This window comes from Pseudophryne corroboree, chromosome 4, assembly GCF_028390025.1.
Source record: "Pseudophryne corroboree isolate aPseCor3 chromosome 4, aPseCor3.hap2, whole genome shotgun sequence".
NCBI lineage: Eukaryota > Metazoa > Chordata > Amphibia > Anura > Myobatrachidae > Pseudophryne > Pseudophryne corroboree.
Window position 1 is genome coordinate 449273122 of NC_086447.1, and position 25072 is coordinate 449298193.

The window sequence follows — 25072 nt, forward strand, 5'->3', positions numbered from 1 at the left end:
TGCACCTCTTTTTTCTTTAATTTTTCTTTGCATCATGTGCTGTTTGGGGACTATTTTTTGAAGTGCCATCCTGTCTGACACTGCAGTGCCACTCCTAGATGGGCCAGGTGTTTGTTCCAGCCACTTGGGTCGCTTAGCTTAGCCATCCAGCGACCTTGGTGCATCTCTTTTTTTCTTTGCATCATGTGCTGTTTGTGGACTATTTTTTAAATCTGCCATCCTGTCTGACACTGCAGTGCCACTCCTAGATGGGCCAGGTGTTTGTGTCGGCCACTTGGGTCGCTTAGCTTAGTCATCCAGCGACCTCGGTGCAAATTTTAGGACTAAAAATAATATTGTGAGGTGTGAGGTGTTCAGAATAGACTGGAAATGAGTGGAAATTATGGTTATTGAGGTTAATAATACTATGGGATCAAAATGACCCCCAAATTCTATGATTTAAGCTGTTTTTGAGGTGTTTTTTTTTTAAAAAACACCCGAATCCAAAACACATCCGAATCCGACAAAAAAATTTCAGGGAGTTTTTGCCAAAACGCGTCCGAATCCAAAACACGGCCGCGGAACCGAATCCAAAACCAAAACCCGAAAAATTTCCGGTGCACATCACTAGTATTTACCCTGCACAGAAACAAAATAACCCACCCAAATCTAACTCTCTCTGCACATGTTACATCTGCCCCCCCCTGTAGTGCACATGGTTTTACCCAACTGCTAACAAATTTGATGCTGCGATCAACTCGGAATTACCCCCATTGTCTCCTGCTTATCTACTTACCTAGCTCTTACCCCATTTATTACAATATACAGCAATTATTTATAAGTTTACAAAACCTCTGTACAGCTAAACCCTCCACCCTTACAGGATATATTGTCACATGATAGTGTCTGGTATTGATATTTCTCTTACGTCCTAGAGGATGCTGGGGACTCCAAAAGGACCATGGGGTATAGACGGGATCCGCAGGAGACATAGGCACACTAAAAAGACTTTGACTGGGTGTGAACTGGCTCCTCCCTCTATGCCCCTCCCCCAGACCTCAGTTAGACGTTGTGCCCAGGAGTGACTGGACACACACTAGGGGAGCTCTACTGAGTTTCTCTAGAAAGCATAGGCGTGCGCAGGACATTATATTAGGGGGTGCACGATTAGAAGGGCGTGTTTAGCACCGCCTATTGGGCATGGCTAACACCACCTATCAGGTTTGTCTACCTCTGCATATTGGCACTCAATGCAAACTAAATAATAGAGAATTGATGCACAGATATAAATCTGTTTAATATATGTTAAATTTGTATATTGTATTACAATAGATTATACCCTAATCTCTCGAAATATATATTGATATTGAATTTGAACTTCTCCTCCAAGAGGAATGCTGTATTCTGTGGCATTGGTGTGGCACATGATGAGGAGAGAGAGAGCATGGGTGGGAGCATGAGCGGGTATGCCTTGTGGCATGACATCATCACAACACATTACACAGGTTAGAGGAACTGGGAGTAGGATTACGTCAGGGATGCTGCACCCATACAAATGAATCATTAACTGTCCCGGGTGTCCGGGCAGCCAGACTGAGCAGAGGGGGTAGCGGGCGCAATGGGCGGAGGACAGGAATGAGGACACTCGGCGACCGCCGATCACTGCAGCAGCAGGCGTGTGTGAGGGGGTGACAGACATTAGGGGGTGCCTGTGCGCACCAGGAACCCCCCCTGCGCACACCTATGCTAGAAAGACTTTGGTTAGGTTTTTTATTTTCAGGGAGACCTGCTGGCTACAGGCTCCCTGCATCGTGGGACTGAGGGGAGAGAAGTCAGACCTACTTCTTCAAGGTTAAAGGCTCTGCTTCTTAGGCTACTGGACACCATTAGCTCCAGAGGGTTCGATCACCTGGTTCGCCTAGCTGCTTGTTCCCGGAGCCGCACCGTCACCCCCCTCACAGAAGCCAGAAGAAAGAAGCCTGGTAAATATTAGAAGAACCGAAGACTTCAGACGGCAGAAGACTTCAGTAACGGTACAGCGCAGCGGTAGCGCTGCGCTCCATGCTCCCACACACTTCACCAATGGCACTCACAGGGTGCAGGGCGCGGGGGGGGGGGGGGGGGGGGGGGGAGCGCCCTGGGCAGCAGTTACTGAGGATCACTTGACTGGCAGAACGTATATTCGGTGCCCGGGCACCAAATTCCATACCCCCACCAGTATAAAAAATGTAAAATTGAGCGGGACTACAGCGTGCCGGGAATGGGCGGGGCTTAGCCGCACAGCTCACCGGCACCATTTTCTCTCTCTCCACAGCCGCTGCAGAGACGCTGGCCCGGACCTCCAAGCTCCTTCAAGTAACAGGGGAGCAAAATGGGGGGGGGGGGGGACACATGAATTTTGGTGCTTTTTACAATATATTACAGCGCTAGTCACATATATTATTTCTTTGTAGTATATGGGCGCTGGGGTGTGAGCTGGCATACTCCCTCTGTGGTTCTCTCTACAGGCTTCCCTGTGGGTCTGTCCCCTTGTTTTCGGCCGGTGTGAGTGTTCCTCCCCGGAGGTTGTGACTGGGGGTGCAGAGAGGGATTTGGGAATGACTCTGTCGGCACAGCTGACTGCTGATTGGGTGAATATGCTGAGTACACTGAATGCAAATGTGGCTTTATTGTCTAAGAGGCTGGATAAATCTGATTCTCAGACACAAACATGGAGAAAATCTATGGAGGACGCTTTATCTCAGGTACAGACCACCTCTGGGTCACAAAAGCGTTCATTAACCCAGATGGCGGATACAGATACCGACACGGACTCTGATTCCAATGTCGATTTCAATGAGGCTTCCTTACATCCTAGGGTTGTTAGGAGTATTCAGTACATGATTGTAGCTATCAAAGATGTTTTACATATCTCTGAGGAACCTGCTGTTCCTGACACAAGGGTTTGCTTATTTAAAGGGAAAAGGCCTGAGGTGAAGTTTCCCCCCTCTCATGAAATAAATAAGCTTTGTGAAAAGGCATGGGAGTCGCCTGACAAGAGGTGGCAGATTGCCAAGAGAATTATGATGGCATATCCTTACCCCTATGACCGGCAGGGAAAAGTTTCAAGTTCAAGATGGAGTCTCTTCGAGCTGTGATCTCCAGTCTCGAAGGGGGGGATTTTATGGCGTCAGTCGACATAAAGGATGCTTACTTACATGTCCCGATATACCCTCTCATCAGGCCTTCCTGAGGTTTGCGGTGTATGATTGTCATTACCAATTTCAGGCATTGCCGTTTGGGCTTTCCACGGCCCCAAGGGTTTTCACCAAGGTAATGGCGGAAATTATGGTTCTCCTTCGCAAGCAAGGGGTCACAATTATCCCATACTTGGATGATCTCCTGATAAAGGCGGGGTCAAAGGAACAGTTGTTCAGAAGTGTGGATCTCTCCCTGTCGGTTCTGCGACATCACGGTTGGATTCTGAATTTGCCAAAGTCTCAGTTGATCCCGTCCACTCGGCTGCCCTTCCTGGGCATGATCCTAGACATGGAGCTACAGAGAGTGTTTCTTCCAGAGGACAAAGCTCTGGAAAACCAGACCATGGTCAGGGAGCTTCTGAGGCCGACAAGTGTGTCGATTCATCAATGTACTCAAGTGCTAGGGAAGATGGTTGCGGCTTACGAAGCCATTCCGTTTGGCAGGTTTCATGCCCGGGTGTTTCAGTGGAATCTGCTGAACAAATGGTCCGGGTCGCACCTGCACATGCACCGGAAAATAAGTCTATCTCCCAGGGCCAGGATTTCTCTCCTGTGGTGGCTGCAAGGTTCTCACCTTCTAGAGGGGTGCCGATTCGGAATCCAGAACTGGGTCCTGCTGATCATAGATGCAAGTCTCCGAGGCTGGGGCGCAGTCACGCAAGGAGGAAGTTTCCAGGGAAAGTGGTCAAGCCAGGAATCTTGTCTCCACATAAATGTTCTCGAGTTAAGAGCCATTTACAACGGCCTCCTGCAAGCGAAGAACCTTCTTCAGGGTCTCCCTGTCCTGATCCAGTCGGACAACATAACTGCGGTGGCGTACGTAAACCGCCAAGGCGGAACAAGGAGCAGGGCGGCAATGGCGGAGGCCACAAGAATTCTTTGCTGGGCGGAACAGCACGTGAGCGCTCTGTCAGCAGTCTTCCTCCCGGGCGTGGACAACTGGGAAGCAGACTTCCTCAGCAGACACGATCTCCTTCCAGGAGAGTGGGCTCTTCATCAAGAGGTATTTGCAGAAGTGACAAGGCGTTGGGGAATTCCTCTGATAGACATGATGGCGTCTCGCCTCAACAAGAAGCTTCCGAGGTATTGTTCCAGGTCAAGGGACACCCAAGCCAGTGCAGTGGACGCCCTGGTAACTCCGTGGGTGTTTCAGTCGGTGTATGTGTTCCCTCCACTTCCTCTCTTTCCAAAGGTGCTGAGGATCGTAAGACGAACAAGGGTTCAGGCAATACTCGTCGTTCCAGATTGGCCACGGAGGGCCTGGTATCCGGATCTTCAGGAACTGCTTGTAGAAGATCCTTGGCCGCTTCCTCTAAGAGAGGACCTGTTACTGCAGGGGCCCTGCGTGTTTCCGGACTTACCGCGGCTGCGTTTGACGGCGTGGAAGTTGAGCGCCAAATCCTAGCTCGGAAAGGTATTCCCGGGGAGGTCATCCGCACTCTCCTTAAAGCTAGGAAAGAGGTTACGGCAAAACATTATCACCGTATTTGGAGAAAGTATGTGTCGTGGTGTTAAACCAAAGCAGCTCCTGCGGAGGAGTTTCACTTGGGTCGTTTTCTCCATTTTTTGCAGGCAGGCGTGGATGCAGGCCTGAAATTGGGTTCCATCAAAGTGCAGATTTCGGCTTTATCTATTTTCTTTCAAAAAGAATTGGCCGTCCTTCCTGAGGTTCAGACTTTCGTGAAGGGAGTGCTGCATATCCATCCTCCATTTGTGCCACCCGTGGCGCCGTGGGATCTTGAAGGGGTGTTGCAGTTTCTTATGTCTCACTGGTTTGAACCTTTGCGTAAGGTTGAGTTAAAGTTTCTCACTTGGAAAGTGGTCATGCTTTTGGCTTTGGCGTCTGCCAGATGAGTGTCCGAGTTGGCGGCTTTGTCTCACAAGAGCCCATATTTGATTTTTCATTCGGATAGAGCGGAATTGAGGACTCGTCAACAATTTCTGCCGAAGGTGGTTTCTTTGTTTCACATAAACCAACCTATTGTGGTACCTGTGGCTATGGATGCTGTGGCGGTCCTAAAATCTCTTGATGTTGTAAGAGCTTTGAAAATTTATGTCGCCAGAATGGCTCTTACTAGGAAGACAGAGGCTCTGTTTTTCCTGTATTATTCCAACAAGATGGGAAATCCTGCTTCTAAGCAAACTATTACACGCTGGATTTGTATAACGATTCAGCAAGCTCATTTTTCGGCTGGGCTACCGTTGCCGAAGTCAGTAAAGGCCCATTCTACCAGGAAGGTGGGCTCATCTTGGGCGGCTGCCCGAGGGGTCTAGGCACTTTAGCTTTGCCGAGCAGCTACGTGGTCGGGTTCAAACACTTTTGCTAAGTTCTACAAGTTTGATACCCTGGCTGATGAGGACCTCATGTTTGCTCAATCGGTGCTGTAGAGTCGTCCGCACTCTCCCGCCCGGTCTGGAGCTTTGGTATAGACCCCATGGTCCTTTTGGAGTCCCCAGCATCCTATAGGACATAAGAGAAAATAGGATTTTAATACCTACCGGTAAATCCTTTTCTCCTAGTCCGTAGAGGATGCTGGGCGCCCATTCCAGTGCGGACTGTTCCTTGCTGTTGTATTGATACTGGCTATTTTCGGTTACACGGGGGTTGTGTATCAGTTATATTCAGCTTGTAGCTGTTGTTAGTTCATACTGTTATCTGGTTTCCTGCTACTCCGGTTGTACAGTATGTTTGTGGTGTGGGCTGGTATGTTTCTCGCCCTTAGTTTAACAAAAATCTTTTCCTCGAAATGTCCGTCTCTCCTGGGCACAGTTCCTATAACTGAGGTCTGGGAGAGGGGCATAGAGGGAGGAGCCAGTTCACACCCAGTCAAAGTTTTTTTAGTGTGCCCATGTCTCCTGCGGATCCCGTCTATACCCCATGGTCCTTTTGGAGTCAACAGCATCCTCTACGGACTAGGAGAAAAGGATTTACCGGTAGGTATTAAAATCCTATTTTCTCAATTTGAAGGCCTCTCTTTACTGGGTGACACTGCTTCTAAAGCTGCTTCAAGGTCTTGGCATGTCAAGCTATCATGCACGCTGCAAGCTGGACATCTTCACGTGCATTGGCAAAATACTATGGAGACTGGTGATCAGGAGGTTTACCTCCTATACCCTCCAATTAGCTTACCTCACACACTGATATACCCGTAACTTCAATGGATATGACACTACTCAAAGGCCACTTTTGAGAGGAGTTAGCAAAATGAAGGCACCTCAGAAGGTCTTCCCTTACAGATAATTATATACAAGGCTCATTTTCCATTAATGTGGTCCTGTGCATAACATTATTGGAGACTTAATATGAAGAAAAGTCTCTCAGAACAACCAACAGGTGTGTGGTAGTCTGCCCACCAGCTGTTGCTAGGTGGCAATCCTCCCGACGAACAAACAGTAGTTTGCAGGAATCTATGACCTGCAAACTTGCTTTGTTCTAAGAAATAGGAATAGGGAATAGGGTAAAAATTATAAGTAATCTAAAAGTATTTTAAAATACATAGGAATATTTAAATGGCTAGTGGTCATTGGGATATTTAACAAATGAGGTACATTTATGTACTGCTGGATTGCAGAATACAGTTGTGCAATATATATATGATGTAGTGATGAAAACATGTTTCATTATTAAGAGATGATATATGCATTGTAGCTTGCTCGCATGGTATCTAAACACCTGTTCATGTTGTGGTGCAGGATTGTCTCATACATATGTTTAATTCTCCACATCTGTCTAAGGGCAGGTAGGTGGCGTTCACCTTGGGAGGGAGAGGGTTTTTAAGCATTGTTGGTGTCATTTGATTACTTTGTATCCTGACAAAAGGGTCAAAATAAATGATCCTGAAACGTTGAAATAATCCAGAGTGATGGTGTCTTAATTTCCTAAAGAAATCGTTGCTGAGTGCCGCTACTGCAAACCATATATATATATATATATATATCTATCTATCTATCTATCACCAAACAGTGAATCAGGAGGCGCTAATTCCACTTTCCAGTTATTACCAGCAATTACATTGACCACATATGATCATAAAAAACAATTTATTAAAAGCACATTTACACAAACAGAGATAACCCTTTCATATACACAGTTAAAATTTGTGCAATAAATGAAATGAAGGGTAGTATAAGTCTCTTCAACTCTGACGCGTTTCGTCCACATAGGACTTCTTCAGAGGGATGGTCAAAGAAGCTGGTAAAAAAAACACACATTTAAATGAATGTATGAATAAACATACATGATTTTCTCAATCAACATTAAATAAGCAAAATTAATCATACAGATAAGGAGAGATGAGGACATTGAGTAACAATACAATATATCAGGAGATGGACATTCATGAATACTAGCAAAAAAGTGTCTTTGAAGTTCCACATTGATGGTATATACAGTGGTACAATGATGATACAAAACAAAAAATATAAGGCAATACATACCTATACAATCAATTCAGATACTGACAATCTGTGAAATGGTCAGGCTCACCACACCATTTAGAATTCAAATTATTCGCACAGTTCTAAAATACAATTTGATGTGATTATTTTACACAAAAAAATATAATGGAAAAAATACCCGTATGAACTATCCATATAACTTACTTATAGATCCACTGGACCTCTATTCCCAATATCTATGGGTCTGTGAAAGATGTAAATCCTATTTAAAAACCCTAAATGGAGATAGTATCCATTAATTTATTTTTAGGCAAAAAATTAGTATATCAATAAATAAATAAAAAATAAAAAAATATAAAAAAAATAAAAAATAAAAAAAGGGGAACATCCATACATCATAATTACAAGACAGGACATACCTCTGATTTTTGATAAATAATGACAAAAAATAACTATTTTGATGGACCCAGACAATCAAGGATATTCATAAGGAAAATTCGATAACCACCATTGTGGTAATGTCACTCCAACCTAATTGGAACATATTAATTGAAGTTGTAATCAAATATGTAAAAAGGCTATTACCAGATTCACGTATTTGGGTATTACACCACATACCTCTAGAGTCTATTACACAAATTCTAACCATCAATAGAGGAGGTTCAAGATGATAATGAAGTCGGCTAATTCCAACCCAAAAGAACCTAATAGATCAATTAATTACCATAGATTAGTATTGGTGTGTGTGGGACTATAACATGAGATACTAAGGATTTCAAATAATAGCAATCTTTCTAAAAAATATTGTAACTTACATATCGAAAAAGATTTATGTGCTAAATATCTCAACCTCTATCTGTACATTAACTTATGGTTATATTTAAATAGATTCAATAGGCTATTCCAAAATCTATATATAAAAAGGGTATATAATGACATACCTCAAAGGTCAGCTCAAACAATGGAGCTTATGCATACGAGAGATCCTAGTATGAATAAATGGATTTTGGAACCTGAGAATTCAAGTAATGCATTTCAGTTTGGTATCCATTAGTGTCTAGCTTTAATAAGAAAGAGGTTTCAAAAAGAAGAAACCATTCAATAAGGTCTGGGTGACGTGTGTGTGTGTGTGTGTGTGTGTGTGTGTGTGTGTGTGTGTGTGTGTGTGTGTGTGTGTGTGTATAGATATATAAAAGAGACACATTTAAAATAAACACATATTAGTTCTGACTACTCATACATTGATCATCATAGAGAATAATACACTTATGGGTAACATACTTAATTCAAAGGAATTTCTAGTGCAAACAATATCCATTCATAAGTATCAGAATGTAGTGATGCATACACCGATTTACAGAAAACATACACTGAAGTGTATGATAAATTAAATGGATCCTTGTTCTAAATGTTGTATATAGGTACCTTACCTTCCAACAGCAAGTCAGTGATTGTCCAAACCTCCATGCAATGAAGCATGAGGAACAAGGCCTAACTTATATAGGGGAGGAGGAATGACATCACCTCCTAAAGTGGACCAATTAGTAATTTATCAATTAATATATATTCTTAAAGAAATGTGATTTTTTTGTGATTTTTTTCAAACCCTTAAATGCATGCAGCCTACCAGCCATTAAATATGGATCAAGATCATTTGTCTTTTTCAATAATGAAACTAGGACCCACCTAATTTGACCTTAATGGGTTAATGACCCCACAACGTGCTTCATGAATTAATCCTGATGTGTGATAATCTTTTTAAGAGTGACAGCTTTGTCTGCCTATGAGGACGGTAAGGGGCGGGACAAACACCAGCAGAGACATGGTATCTAAGTATACCAGCTTTTTAACCAACGCAGTAACTTGTGGAAAAAATACCTCATCTCAATCACACATGTATCCCTTTCAGCCCGTCCATAAATAACATGCCCCATGGACCGGGATCACTCAGCGTGGCGTATATACACACATAGATGAAGTGCTGGCTCACAGTCTCAGATGGTTTAAAAGGTGCCTCATTGCCTCACATACATTACTTTGCAGTTGTGAAATATAATCATGCAGTAGAACGTGGCACTCACAGGACTTGTCTCCTCAAGTAACGTCAGGCGTGGGACACCACAGCTGGTTAACGTTTCATTTTATTTGTAAACCTTCGTCAGAACAACAAATAACAAAAAGTAGCTTACCTTTATACCCAATACACCTGTGAAGACACCCACAGGGACGGACAGACTGCTGGTCGCAGGGCCGGTAACGTCACGCGCCACGCGACGTGCGCTCGTCAGCGCCACTTCCGGACCCTCCGTCTCCTAGCAACAGACAACAGTGCTTAGTAATGAAACCATCACCATGTACAACGACTGTAAGGATGTAAGGCATATGAATCATATAATAAAGCTACCGCATAACTAACGTATACAGCAATACATCGAAAGTGCTGAAAATTAATAGAATAAGCACCAGACAATAACGACATCACTTTAAACACTGAGATAAAGAACTAGCAGTGAGTGCATAGAACAACATCATATTAAGCAGTTCAGGTTAAGCTGTTCATTGAGGCCTCTTGGGGCAACGTGTGGATCTATGATTTGGACACTGTTGCCCCAAGAGACCTCAATGAACAGCTTAACCTGAACTGCTTCATATGATGTTGTTCTATACACTCACTGCTAGTTCTTTTTCTCAGTGCTAGTTCTTTATCTCAGTGTTTAAAGTGATGTCGTTATTGTCGTTATTACATCCTTACAGTCGTTGTACATGGTGATGGTTTCATTACTAAGCACTGTCGTTGTTTGTTGCTAGGAGATGGAGGGTCCGGAAGTGGCGTTGACGAGCGCACGTCGTGCGGCGCGTGACGTTACCAGCCCTGCGACCAGCAGTCTGTTCGTCCCTGTGGGTGTATTTGGGTATAAAGGTAAGCTACTTTTTGTTAGTTGTTGTTCTGACAAAAGCTTACAAATAAACTGAAACGTTAACCAGCTGTGGTGTCCCACGCCTGACGTTACTTGAGGAGACAAGTCCTGTGAGTGCCACGTTCTACTGCATGATTATATATATATATATATATATATATATATATAAAAAGAAAGGATAAGGTGGTTTTAAGCGACCAGTGGTGTCTAATGCTAATGGGAGACTCAAATTTAAAAGAAAATATTTTTATTTATTAAATCTAATATGCACCAGTAAAAACAAATAAAATAGTAGCCCTATTACAAGGGGCCAGAAACGTTACTAAAAACTGTGTATAAAATATAAGTTAGTATAAAATCAATAATACGAACTTAAATAAGACAAGAGAAAAAAGCGTCCTAAAAGTACAAACTTGGACATAAGATCAGCATAAAAAGTATATAAAAAAGGTTCTTAGCTTTTAGAGAGGATATGTATCATATCCTCTCTAAAAGCTAAGAACCTTTTTTATATACTATTTTATACTAACTTATATTTTATACACAGTTTTTAGTAACGTTTCTGGCCCCTTGTAATAGGGCTACTATTTTATTTGTTTTTATTGGTGCATATTAGATTTAATAAATAAAAATATTTTCTTTTAAATTTGAGTCTCCCATTAGCATTAGACACCACTGGTCGCTTAAAACCACCTTATCCTTTCTTTTTGTTTACACTGCACATGAAGCACCTTACCAATGCTTCTTTCTTTAAGGTGGAGCTGACGCCCGATTAATATAAAGGGAGTGTCTAGAAAAAGGAGACTTTTTTGTTCATTTATAAATATCCTGGACTACATTCTAGTATAATTTGGTATCGCGGTTAAGCGCCGAAAAGCTTTTCCCCCATCTATATATATATATATGTATATATTTGTGACAAAGACAACACAAACCTGACATTGGTTTTAAATTGCAGGACTGTGTCTGGAGAGAATCCAGGTCAGGTGTTGCTGTCAGCCAGGGTTGAGAAGCAGCTAATTGCAGGCATCTGTTAGTTTGAGCTAAAAGGTTTTTTTTTGTGTGTTTTCTGTAATGTGTTGGATAAAAGAGCAACACCGCCCCCCTCCTGATTGGGCTGTAAGATGTGTATGGTTTGTGGTCCCACAGAAACCCATGTGTTACATACCTTGAGTTGTTTTCTTGTTTTTCCTCATCATTGGCAGGTTTCCTGTTAAAGGCATCCACAGCATTACAGCGACGCTGCCGGGAGCAGAAGTAGTCAGGTGCTGCTTGCTGCTGGAGAGCCGGGATCCAGGGTCCTGGAGGAGGTGCATCAGGGCTATGAGGGGCAGCGGGCAGCCGTGGTGGCACCTTCTGTGTGCATTCACATGACTTGTCAGTTTGTGATAAAAGAATTTCAGACAGATGAAACATGGCTACTGATGGTGGACAAGTTGCCCAGGTGATAGGCCAGGAGTTGGCTACTGTTAGGGGTCCTGGATCTTAGGGTCCACTGAATAACTTGTGTTTGTGTATTTTGTACCCTGCTTTGCTGTAACTGATCTATGAATCTTGCACCTGATCATTATGAGCTTGCAACTTACACCAAGGTTTTAGAAGCTGCATGTCCAGTCCCTCCAGATAGGCAACCATGAACATAGGGTACACATTAGACGATGTGCAAACAATGCAATGGTCATCCTAATTTCCCTTTATTCCCAGTACAAGCAACATAGAGCATACACAATCCTTCAAATGACTAAATCATTATAAACAGTATAATAAGGAGATTTATGGTAAGACTTACCATTGTTAAATCTCTTTCTGCGAGGTACACTGGATTCCACAGGGAATAACATCGGGGTGTATAGTTGGATCTTGATCCGAGGCACCAACAGGCTAAAGCTTTGACTGTTCCCAGGATGCACTGCACCGCCTTCTCTAGATAATACAAACCCAAAGAAGCTAAGTGTGTCAGGGTGGGCACCCTGTGGAATCCAGTGTACTTCGCAGAAAGAGATTTAACAATGGTAAGTCTTACCATAAATCTCCTTTTCTGCACCGGGATACACTGGTATTCCACAGGGAATAACATCAGGGATGTCCTAAAGCAGTTCCTCATGGGAGGGGATGCACTGTAGCGGGCACAAGAACCCGGCATTCTAAGGAAGCATCCTGGGAGGCGGAAGTATCAAAGGCATAGAACCTGATGAATGTGTTCACTGAGGACCACATAGCCGCCTTGCACAATTGTTCTAAGGACGCGCCATGGCGGGCCACCCACGAAGGTCCAACAGACCGAGTTGAATGGGCCTTGATAGCAGCAGGAGCTGGAAGTCCGGCCTGCGCATAAGCTTGTGCAATCACCATTCTAATCCATCTGGCCAAAGTTTGCTTATTCACAGGCCAGCTACGTTTGTGAAAACCAAAAAGGGAGGCGGTTCTTTTCACATAGATATGGAGAGCCCGTACCACATCCAAAGACCGCTCTTTGGAGGACAAACCAGGAGCGATAAAGGCCGGGACCACAATCTCTTGGTTAAGGTGGAAAGACGACACCACCTTAGGTAGATAACCAGGGCGAGTTCTAAGAACCGTACGGTCACGGTTAAAAATCAGAAAGGGTGACCGACATGATAAGGCACCCAAGTCTGAAACACGTTGAGCAGAGGCAATAGCCAGCAAAAATAAGACCTTAAGCATAAGCCATTTAAGGTCCACAGACTGAAGAGGTTCAAATGGAGACTGTTGTAGGGCATTCAGAACAACAGACAGATCCCATGGCGCCACAGGAGGGACATAGGGAGGTTGAATCCGTAAAATACCCTGAGTGAAAGTGTGAACGTCAGGAAGAGACACAATCTTTCTCTGAAACCACACCAACAAGGCAGATATATGAACCTTGAGGGAGGACAGACGAAGGCGTAAGTCCAGGCCCTGTTGCAGAAAAGCCAAAAGTTTGGCAGTACTGAGCTTGTATGCATCGTAATTCTTAGCCGCACACCAGGTGAAGTAAGAATTCCAGACCCTATAATAAATCCGAGCCGAAGCAGGTTTACGGGCTTTTAACATAGTTTGAATGACCACCTCAGAAAATCCTTTGGCCCCCAGGAGTGAAGCTTCAAGAGCCACGCCGTCAAAACCAGTCGGGCCAGATCCTGGTAGACACAAGGGCCCTAAACGAGGAGGTCTGAATGTTGCGGAAGCAGAAGAAGATGATCTATCGAGAGACCCTGCAGGTCTGAGAACCAATGCCATCTGGGCCACGCTAGAGCGATTAGAAGTAGTATTCCTCCTTCTTGCTTGAACTTCCTTATTATTCTGGGCAGGAGTGACACCGGAGGGAACACGTACGGCAGCCGAAAGTTCCACGGAATTGTCAGTGCATACACAAACGCTGCTTGAGGATCCTTTGTCCTTGCTCCGAAGAGCGTAACCTTGCGATTGTGTCGAGACGCCATCAGGTCTACATCTGGTAGGCCCCACTTGTCCACTAGGAGTTGAAAGACGTCTGTATGAAGGCTCCACTCTCCGGCGTGTATGTCCTGACGACTGAGGAAGTCCGCTTCCCAGTTGAGGACCCCCGGAATGAACACTGCCGATATGGCTGGTAGATGGCATTCCGCCCATTGAAGAATCTTCAACATTTCCAACATTGCCATGCCGATTCGCGTGCCGCCTTGATGATTTATGTATGTGACCGTGGTGGCATTGTCCGACTGTACTTGAGCAGGCCTGCTCTGTACCAGAGGCAGAGCAAGTTTCAGAGCATTGAACACTGCCCGCATCTCCAGAATATTTCTCGGGAGGAGAGATACCTCCCTGGTCCACCGACCTTGAAGAGAGTGTTGCTCCAAAACCGCACCCCAACCCCGCAGACTGGCATCCATCGTTAGGAGGATCCACTTGGAGATCCAGAAGGGATGACCCCTGCTCAATTGTTGGTCCTGTTGCCACCAGCTCAGTGACAGACGAACCTCCAGAGTCAAGGAGATCATATAAGATCTGATTCAGTGATACAGACCATCCCACTTGGCAAGGATTAGCTTCTGCAGAGGGCGAGAGTGAAATTGAGCGTACTCTACCATGTCGAAAGCCAACACCATGAGGCCTAGTACCTGCATTGCCGAGTGTATCGACATTCGTGGGCGAGAAAGGAAGCATCTTATCCTGTCCTAAAGCTTCAGGACCTTGTCTGGAGACAAAAACAAACGTTGGTTGTGTGTGTCCAGTAATGCCTCCAGGTGCACCATGCTTTGAACAGGGACCAGTGAGGATTTTTTCCAGTTGATGAGCCACCCGTGTGCTTGTAGGAATTGGACAGTCAGTTCCAGATGATGGATGAGAACCTCTGGGGAGTTCACCAGGATCAGCAAGTCATCAAGATACGGCAGGATACTGATACCATGCCGACGCAGAATGGCCGTTATAACTGCCATGACCTTGGTGAAGATCCAAGGAGCTGTAGTCAGTCCAAAGGGCAAGGCTTGTATTGATTATGTAGGTTGCCAATAGCAAACCGCAGATACTGCTGATGCGACATGGCAATAGGTATATATAGGTAAGCATCCTGTATGTCCAGGGATACCATATAATCCTTGGGCTCCAAAGCCAGAACAATAGAGCGAAGAGTTTCCATATGGAATTTGGATACCTTCACAAATTTGTTCAAAGATTTGAGGTTGAGAATGGGCCGGGAGGATCCATTTGACTTCGGAACTAGGAACAACGTTGAATAGTACCCCCTGCCCCTCTGAGACAGAAGCACTGGCACTATCACTCCTGTGTCCAGGAGGGATTGTACCACCAAATGGAGAGTTTTTGCTTTTAACGGATCCGAAGGAATGACTGTCGAGCAAAACCGGTGAGGGGGACATGTCATGAGAGAGATGGCGTATCCGCGAGTGATGACTTCCCTCACCCAGGCGTTTGAAGTGGTCTTTAACCATACCTGGGTGAACCGCAGAAGTCAGCCTCCCACCCTGGGATCCCCTAGGGGGAGGCCCGCCCCGTCATGCAGCAGGCTTGTCTGGTTTGAAAGCAGGCTTACGGGTAGCCCAAGAACGTTTAGGCTTGGGCTTAGAGGTTTTGGAAGTGCAAGCCTGTTTCGGGCACTAGTATCTCCTGGCACCCAATTAAAAAGCTCAGTATTTATACATTTGTTTGTCTGCAGCTTTCTATAACCAAAGTGGCTACTCCACCCCTTACAAACAATGGACCAAAAGAAAAATGGAATAGAATGCGCTGATAAATTTAAAATTAAAAGGAATTTTTATTATCCATAAAACTAGTAACTCCTGAAAGACTTCCTAGCTGGTTCTAAAAAGAGTTAATATTCTTTAAATGCCATTACCACATATTTATACTATGAATATATTCACATAAGTAAAAGCTCACAAATAAAATAAATAAAAAAATAAAAAATTAAAAGTCACTTTCACATCATATACAATGTATCTGCCGTGTTGGTCATTAGTATCCAATATACCCGGTGGTAATAAACAGACAGTCTTTTGTGGAACAGTTTAACAAGTTACTCCTTGTCAGATATTATGCTCTTGAAAGCAATAAAGTTCCGTTTACATAGTTCTTTAGAAAGAGACTGTCATGCAAAGCAGATAGATTGATACATGGCCATGTTGATTAGATTTTTATTACCCCGTCAGCTTTGCTGAGATGGAACTGGCTTCTGTCCTCCCGGTTCTGGATCCTTCATCCTTTGTAGTGAGCCTTATCTGAAGATGTGAAGACTTCCCTGTCACCGTACAGTGGACTGTCAGAGGTGGGGGCTAACCAGTTGGTTGCTTCAATAAATGTGTTTCTCTGCCTTTGTTATCTCTTGGCAGCTTCCTCAGTCAGTATCGGGTATGCCTCAGCCTTTGCTTTACTTGGAGGTCGAAAGGAATGAAAGGAGGTACTTTTAGCCTTCAGAGCCGAAGGATTAGTACTTGGTAGACATGCAGTCTTAGCAGACACTAAGTCAGCAACAATCTTATTCAAATCTTCCCCAAATAGGATGTCTCCCTTAAAAGGGATCACCTCCAAAGTCTTTTTAGAGTCCAGGTCCACCGACCAGGACCGCAATCACAGAATCCGGCAAGCCAGAATGGACGTAGTAGACGCTTTGGCCGCCAGAACACCGGCATCAGAGGCCGCCTCCTGAATGTAATGAGAGGCTGTGGTAATATATGAAAGACACTGTCTGGCATTATCAGAAAAATTCAGAGGTATATCTGCCTCAACAGCTTGATCCCAGGCTTCAATACCTTTTGCAGCCCAAGAAGCTGCTATAGTGGGTCTATGTATGGCACCCGCAAGACTGTAAATAGACTTCAAGCAACCCTCCACACGCTTATCCGACGGTTCCTTCAAAGAGGTGATGGTAGTGACTGACAGAGTAGAAGACACAATAAGATGCTCGTGAGTCCACCGGTGGTGGTGTTTCTCAATTCTTACTTAACTCTGCAGAGAGGGGATAATGAGCTAGCATCTTTTTAGACAGGGAGAATTTCTTTCCTGGAGACTCCCAGGATTCCTGACATATGTCAACTAAATGGTCAGAATGTGGAAAAACTAATTTAGTAACCTTTTCACGTTTGAACTTATCAGGTTTCTTAGACGTATCTGGAGGTTCAATTTCATCAGCAATCTGAAGAATCAGTTTGATGGCCTCCAATAGGTCAGGAACATCAACCTGCATTGCAGATTCCTCATCAGAAGCATCTGCATCAGTGTCTGATGGGTCAGTATATACCCCATCTTCATCGGATGAAGTATCCGAAACATGAGTGGATTGTGAGGAAGAAATTACCCGTTTAGATGACTCTTTGGTCCTAGGAGGGTGAGGGTTAGGCTTTTGTTTAACCAAAGACTGATTTAATTGCTGTAACTGAGTTGACAGAGTATCCGCCCATTGCGGATTAACTACAGGGACAATATGTGGCTGTAATGGCACAGGAGGTCCCACAGGGGGCGTAAGTCTCGTTACTAGTGTAGTCAGTAAATCAGAAAAAGCAGCCCAAGGCGGATATTGGTGTGCCACTGGTGCTGCAGACTGACTGAGGGGTACAGAACCACCAATACCTGGACCCTCAGCTGGAATATTTCCTCAGATAAATCCGCAGCGTCAGCACTGCATGATACAGGATCAGCCACGGACCTCCTGCCCTGTGTAGCAGACATTATATGGAGACGTAGCCTTAGGGCGTAACAGTACAATATAGCCAGACACAGTACCTGACAAAAAACCCCTGTGGAGTGTGACTGCAAATGCAGATCACAAACACAGGATTTAAGTGGTATATGGTTACTGAAATACACAGAGAAAAATACAACTACAGTATATCCTGTGAAACACTATATATATGTATAGGACCCTGACGAACCAAGCCCCCTCAGGGTACAGAATATAGGGATAGCAATATGTGATACACGGAATGAAAACCACACAGCAATTATAGGCACACACAGTCACATGTACAATGCAGAAATTATTACACACAACAGTAAGATTGCACTAGACTAGTAATACTACATACAACTGCTAGGGGAGGTGATGGAGCCACAGCACGATATGTCAGTATGACATATAGCATCAAGTGCCTATGCTGCCGCCCTTGAAGTCTTCTTTCTTAGAAAGCTCTTTTCAGGCCTGTCGAACGCAGCCCTCCCTGTTAGCTGACTGCACTGCAGGCACCAACTTACAAACTGAGCTCCAGTGCCTGGAGGCGGGGATATAGAAGAGGCGGTGCAGTGCATCCTGGGAACATTCATAGCTTTAGCCTTTTGGTGCCTCGGATCAAGATTCAACTGTACACCCCAATGTTATTCCTTGTGGAATACCAGTGTACCCCGCTGCAGAAATATATATTCCTGAGTAAAGATGCCGAGATCTCAGAGGAGCACAGAATATTTTTATGTGAATTGATGAATTTTATTCTGAAACGGAATTATTTTAAATTTTTAGACACCTACTTTTTACAAATCTGTGGCACCGCCATGGGCACAATTTTTGCGCATAGTTTTGCTAATCTTTTCATGGGAAATTGGAAAAACGAGTACATTTTTAAGGACCACCCATTCCAGCAGAATATCGCATTTTACAAACGATATATAGACGACATTTTACTTGTGTGGGATGGTGACGGTGCAAGTTTTAAGGAATTTTTTATATATTTATCTAATAATTCTATGAACCTTCAATTTACTGCAAAGGAAAGCACAGAGAAGATAGAATTTCTTGATCTGGTCTTGACACACATGGGCAATGAAGTGATTACTAAGAATTATATCAAGGAAGTGGATATGAACAGTTATGTACATTATCGAAGCAATCACAGTCAACAATGGAAGAACAACATTCCCTTCTCACAGTTCAACAGAATTGCTCGGAACTGTAAGAACATTGAGGATCGAGATCAGCAACTGCAGGTATACACTGAAAGATTCAAGGAAAAAGGCTATCCGAACCATCTCTTGGAAGAAGCAAACCTGAAGGCCAAGAAATTGGAGAGGAAACAACTTCTGAAATATAAATCCAAGGAGAAAGGTGATGACACAGTGAGGTTTGTCACCACGTATAGTAGACATGAGAACATTATTAAGAAAACACTGAAAAAACACTGGAACATCCTCCTAATGGATCCTATTTTGAAAGATTATCTCCCGAAGGATCCATTTGTGGTGTTTAGGAAGTCGCAAAATCTCAAAGATCTGGTGGCACCGAGCATGCTAAGAAACCCGGAAGTACGATCAAGCATGCCCAAATGCGTTGGATGTTATAAATGCAGCCGCTGTAATGTATGTTGGTACGTACACCCTAATAGGAAAACCTTCAAGAACACCAACAGGTCCAAAGACTATAAGATTAAGCAGTTCATCAACTGTAATACGGTGTCAGTGATCTACATGCTGGAGTGCTCGTGTGGGATGAAATACATAGGGAAAACGAAAAGACCTCTGAAAATCCGCATTCAGGAACATGTGAGAAATATTAAAAACAAAGTACTAACACATGCAGTATCGAAACATTTCCATGCCTGCCATAACTCGGATCCTGACGAATTAACATTTAAGGGCATTGAGCTAGTCTCACTGGGCGAGAGAGGTGGTGATCTCTCTAACCTTTTATCGAAAAGGGAAATGTATTGGATGTTCGAACTGAACACCCTGCACCCTGATGGCTTCAACGAGGGCTACGAAATAGCCCCCTTTCTGTGACGTAAGCTGATTACACTTTCTTCTTCTTACTAGGGCAACCTATCTCTTCTCTGTTGTCATTTCTACTAGGGCCACCTCCCCAACCACGTCATTTCATTTTATTATGATTACCTCTAAAGACCACGCCAATACTACAGCCATACCGCACTGGAGATGCCCAACTCCGTTCGATCTTGGAAGCCAAGCAGTGCTGGGCCCAGCTAGTACATAGATGGGGAACCATCATGGAAGACTGGGTGCTGTAACTTTTTGAGTGAGGGATATGAGGATATTCTATTAATAATACTTACTCTTTCTCTCTTTCCCACGGGAACTCTTGTGTTTCTAAGAGGTGCAAATATGCTTAATACACATGTAATTCCGTTAACACCTGAGTATCGTTCATCATGAACTGAAATAATACGTCTGATGCTGTAATATCAAATACCACCATCTCCGTGCGTGAATGACTATATTCATACTTACCCCTATTTTCATGTGTAATTGTATGCATGTAAGGTGTAATACTGTAAGGAATCAGCGCAATAGGCCTCTTAACTAATCTTTTATATTATAAAATCCTCCACTATTAGACCTAATCCTGTCCCTAATGCTGTGTTTTTTACTACCACATAGGCATCTAATGCCATAGGCTGTTTAAATATTTTTATGCCTGGGACAAGTGATACAAATAGAATTTAATAGAAATATGAGATATGTGTCTAAGTAATATTCCTAAATCACATTATTCTCTCTTTATTTTCGGTTGTGAGCATATTCCCATTAAGAATTGTCACATCAAAGATGGCCGCCGGGACTACCTAATTATACAAATAGATGTCTGTGAGAACGTACTCCAAGAACATGGCCGCCGCTATTTTCTAGACGTTTTGAGCCTCTGATATCTGATGGGAGAGCAGGCGCATGCGCAGCTGATGTTGGACACAAACATTCTATGATCCGCACCCAGCGCATGCGCAATGGAGAATGCCGGACGCCGGAAGTGGGGCGGACGTGACGTCACCCACGATCCGAACAGGAAGTCCAGGATCACGAACTTTAACTGTGTTTTTTACCATTTTAAACACATGGAAACAGTTCCTTTATAAAGCGATTTTGTACAGCATAGTGATATTATGCTGTAAGGTTATTGTCACTCTGTTTTGATATGTATAAACAGTTTATTAAATTTGGTGTCTGTTAATTGACAGGAAGTGATGTAGCTATCACTTCCTCATTAACACAAGTATATATAGATGAGCTGTCCCAATTACCTATCACCCCTTGATGAATTCCAGATAGGACGAAACGCGTTGGGTGTTATGATACATACCTTCTCAAAAGCTAAGAACCTTATTTATACATTTTTGATGCTGATCTTATTTCCAATTTTTTATTGTTAGGACATTTATCCTCCTGTCTTATATCAGTTTGTACTATCAATTTTACACTAACTTATATATTTATATATTTATATGTAGTTCCAGAGATTTCTTACTCATTATTGGTTCTTTGTATAGGGCTTCTGTTTTATTTACTTTTGTATTGGTGCTAATTATATTCTATTAAATTTTTATCATTTTCAATTTTAGTCTCCTCTAAGTTTTAAGACACCATTGGTCGCTAAAATTCACCTTATCCACTTTTTCTTCATATATATATATATATATATATATACAATCAGTTTTTAAAAAACGAGTGTTATGAGCACCTTTATAGCTCCAAGTAGAGAATAAGCATTAAGCATATGCAATTTAGTAAAGCTGCATTTACTAGTTACATCCCTCACATTGAATTTCTCATACGTCCTAGAGGATGCTGGGGTCCACTTCAGTACCATGGGGTATAGACGGTTCCGCAGGAACCATGGGCACTTTAAGACTTTTCCAGAGTGTGAACTGGCTCCTCCCTCTGTGCCACTCCTCCAGACCTCAGTTTAGAAAATGTGCCCAGGCAGACTGGTCGCACTCTAGTGGAGCTTTACTGAGTTTCACTAAAAGACTCTATGTTAGGTTTTTTTTATTTTCAGGAAGACTGCTGGCAACAGTCTCCCTGACAGGACACCATTAGCTTCTGAAGGGTACTGAACACTAGCTGCGGCTATGCGCTCACTCCCACAGCACGCCGTCACCCCCCTAACAGAGCCAGAAGTCAGAAGACGCGTCAGTATTATTACTGGAGATCTGCAAGGGGGACCTCCGGTCATCGTGATGGCTGAAGGTACCGCGCAGCGAGCGGGAACGCTGCACAGACATGCTATCCATACACAGCTCACACCAGGGTGCGCAGGGGGGGGGGGGAGCGCCCTGGGAAGCATGAAAACCTACTCTGACTGGCAAAAAGGTAGCATATTGGGCCGTGGCACAATCCTACACCCCCGCCAGTATAAATATTACCTCAGGGGAAACGCGCCATTGCAGGGGGCGGGGCTTCCTCCTTAGTCAGCTAGCGCTGCTCAGCGCCATTTTCTCCAGGCAAGCTGCAGGGAGAAGACACGCTGGCCCTCCTCCACGTCTGAATCAAGTATCAGGGTGTATATTAAGGGGGGCAGAGTGAAAAGTGGTGCTTAAATTGGCATATAATAGCGCTAAAAGTCTCTGTAGATACACAGCGATTTTTTACATTGGCACTGAGTTGTGAACTGGCAAGTCCCTTCTGTGTCCTTCAGGCAGATTTACTGTGGGTCTGTCCCCAATAAGCCCCGGAGTGTCTGTGGTGTGATTGTGAACATGTGTGACATGTCTGAGGCAGGGAGCTCTTCCCCTGAGGGAGCCATTTTAGGGACACAGAGTTGTAATGTGGTGGCGCTGCCGGCACACCATGAGCCTGAATGGGTGAAAGAATTACGTGATAGTGTGAATTATATCAGTAAGAGATTGGATAAGTCTGAGTCTCATGCAGAAAACTGGAGAAAATCTGTCAAAGATGTGATTTTTAATAGTTCTGCCTTTTCATCCACAGGGGACCCCTCTGGGTCACATAAAAGGTCATTTGCATAAATAGTACAAACTGATACCGACACGGACTCCTGTGTCGACACTAGTGATTCCAGCGGAATAGATCCAAAGTTAGCGAAAAACATTCAGTACATGATTGTTGCTATAAAGGAGGTATTAGAAGTTGCAGGGCCCCCTCCTTTACCACAGGAGAAGGCTTACTTTTGTAAAGAAAAGAAAATTAATGTAACTTTTCCTCCATCTCATGAGCTGAACAGTCTCTTTGAGGGAGTCTGGACAAATCCTGAAAAGAAATTTTAGGTTCCCAAAAGAATTCAGGTAGCTTACCCTTTCCCTGCAGAGGGCAGGAAAAGGTGGGAGTCACCCCCCGTTTTAGACAGTGGCCTGTCGCGGTTAACAAAAAAGGTGATTCTCCCTGCGCCTGGGACGGCTTCACTAAAAGAGCCGGCAGATCGCAAATTAGAGACTACGTTGAAATCTATTTATGTGGCCAATGGAACACTACTCAGGCCTACCATTGCCTGTGCATTGGTGAGTAGTGCTATTGAAAAGTGGTCAGAAAACTTGTCATCAGACATAGACACAATAGAGATGAGATACTCCTAACGTTGGGTCATATCAAAGACGCTGCTGCGTACATGCTAGAAGCCATGAAAGATTGGTCTCTTGGGATCAAGAGCCGCTACCATGGCAATCTCAGCACGGAGGGCGTCGTGGATTTGCAAATGGAATGCTGACGCAGATTCCAAAAGGAATATGGAGGCTCTCCCGTACAAAGGTGAGGCCTTGTTTGGAGATGGGCTGGATGCTTTAGCTTCTGCGGCTACCGCAGGTAAGTCGACATTCTTGCCTTATGCTTCTGCACTAGCGAAAAAGACACATCACTCCCAGATGCAGTCCTTTCGGCCCAATAAATACAAAAAGGGTAAAGGTTTCCCTTTCTTTACGGGTAGAGGAAGGGGAAAAGGAAAAAAGTCCACAGTGTCTCCAGGATCACAGGAGCAGAAATCAACCTCTGTTCCTGCAAAATCTTCAGCATGATGCTGGGGCTCCCTTGGTGGGGGCACGTCTGAAACTCTTTAGTCACTTCTGGGTTCAATCTGGCCTGGACCTGTGGGTCGTACAAATAGTGTCCCAAGGGTACAAATTGGAGTTTCAAGCCATTCCCCCATGCCGATTTTTCAAATCGACCTTACCGGCTTCTATCCTGGACAGGGAAGTGATAGCAGCAGCAATACAAAAATTGTGTTAGGATCAAGTCATTGTCCTGGTTCCCTTCTACAACAAGGAGAAGGGTTTTATTCAAGCCTATTTGTAGTTCCGAAGCTGGACAGCTCGGTCAGACCGATTCTAAACCTGAAAAATCTGAATCTCTACTGTCAAAGTCAAAAATATTACATAAAGAGAACATACAAACTACACACATTTAAGTCGCTATACTTGCAAATATGCGCAGCGAGCACAGCAAAATATGGTAACACACGCATTTACACGGACATGCCACAGAGATGGATTCGACACTTATTTCATACAGTACATAATTATAATAATATCAAGCGCCAGACATCATGATGATTTAAAATTACCTAATGAATTAATGTCATGAATGTGTATTATTTGAACGGAACCAGACACACCTGTCATGTTTACTATTAAAACAAGCAGATTGGTGTGTAGATTAATTTGATACTTGTTATTAAGTTGTGGGACATTGCAGCGGATAATTATGATTACATGTATAAAAGCTAAAATCACTTCTATTAGAACAATAGAAGCTCCAAACAGGTAATGAACAGGAAACTCAGGCCAGCCCCTTTGGACGTCCCCAAGGGCTGAGCATGTTCAGCACATACAAAGAAACTAGTGACTCAATCATGAATGAGAGAGAGACCCCTCCCCCAGAAACTAGTTAACACATTTTGCTGGTCACACAGGAAGGTAGTTCCTGTTTCTTTTGGTCTCAGAGTTAGTTGCTTTTTGGTCTCAGAAGAAGATGAAGTCTCAGCATGATTTTACAGAGGAAAGAGAGAGAGAGAGAGTCATATGGAGACAAACTTATATGAGAAAGATATGGTATTGTATCGCTGGCATGTAACTGAAACTGCATATAACTGTATGTAATTGTATGTTCTAACTGTTTACTGTGTGAGTTGTATTCATGTAACTATAGGTATACTGTACTTTGTAATATATATTGAATTCATATCCTTTTAACAACAAATATATACATTAATGAGCTTTGGAACTCAGATAACGTGTGGGTGTATTGTTTTCTCTTATGGGATGCAGTGTTGTGCGATGTACAGCGCACATTCATGGGATATAGTAATAAGAGGTGCAGGCATTTACAATATATATTAGAGCGGGCATTTTAAATATTTGTGAGAAATCAATTTGGCAT

General features: G+C 43.6%; 1 long non-coding RNA gene and 1 pseudogene across 6 annotated transcripts; one reads left to right on the forward strand and one right to left on the reverse strand.

Annotated features, from left to right (window-relative positions):
* Nucleotides 1–7242: 7242 nt before the first annotated feature.
* On the reverse strand, nt 7243–10122 carry LOC134909743 (uncharacterized). 6 transcript variants are annotated; one of them, XR_010176018.1, is made up of 7 exons: nt 9698–9793; nt 8558–8629; nt 8235–8320; nt 8036–8147; nt 7821–7891; nt 7656–7738; nt 7243–7410 (listed from the first exon to the last, which is right to left on the reverse strand). It is a non-coding gene; the product is annotated as an uncharacterized LOC134909743 (long non-coding RNA). The 6 variants fall into 6 exon arrangements; XR_010176019.1 differs by lacking the exon at nt 9698–9793 and adding an exon at nt 9047–9671; XR_010176017.1 differs by lacking the exon at nt 8235–8320.
* A 9742-nt stretch (nt 10123–19864) lies between these two features.
* Nucleotides 19865–19983, forward strand: LOC134912875 (5S ribosomal RNA; annotated as a pseudogene).
* The last annotated feature ends 5089 nt before the right edge of the window (nt 19984–25072 follow it).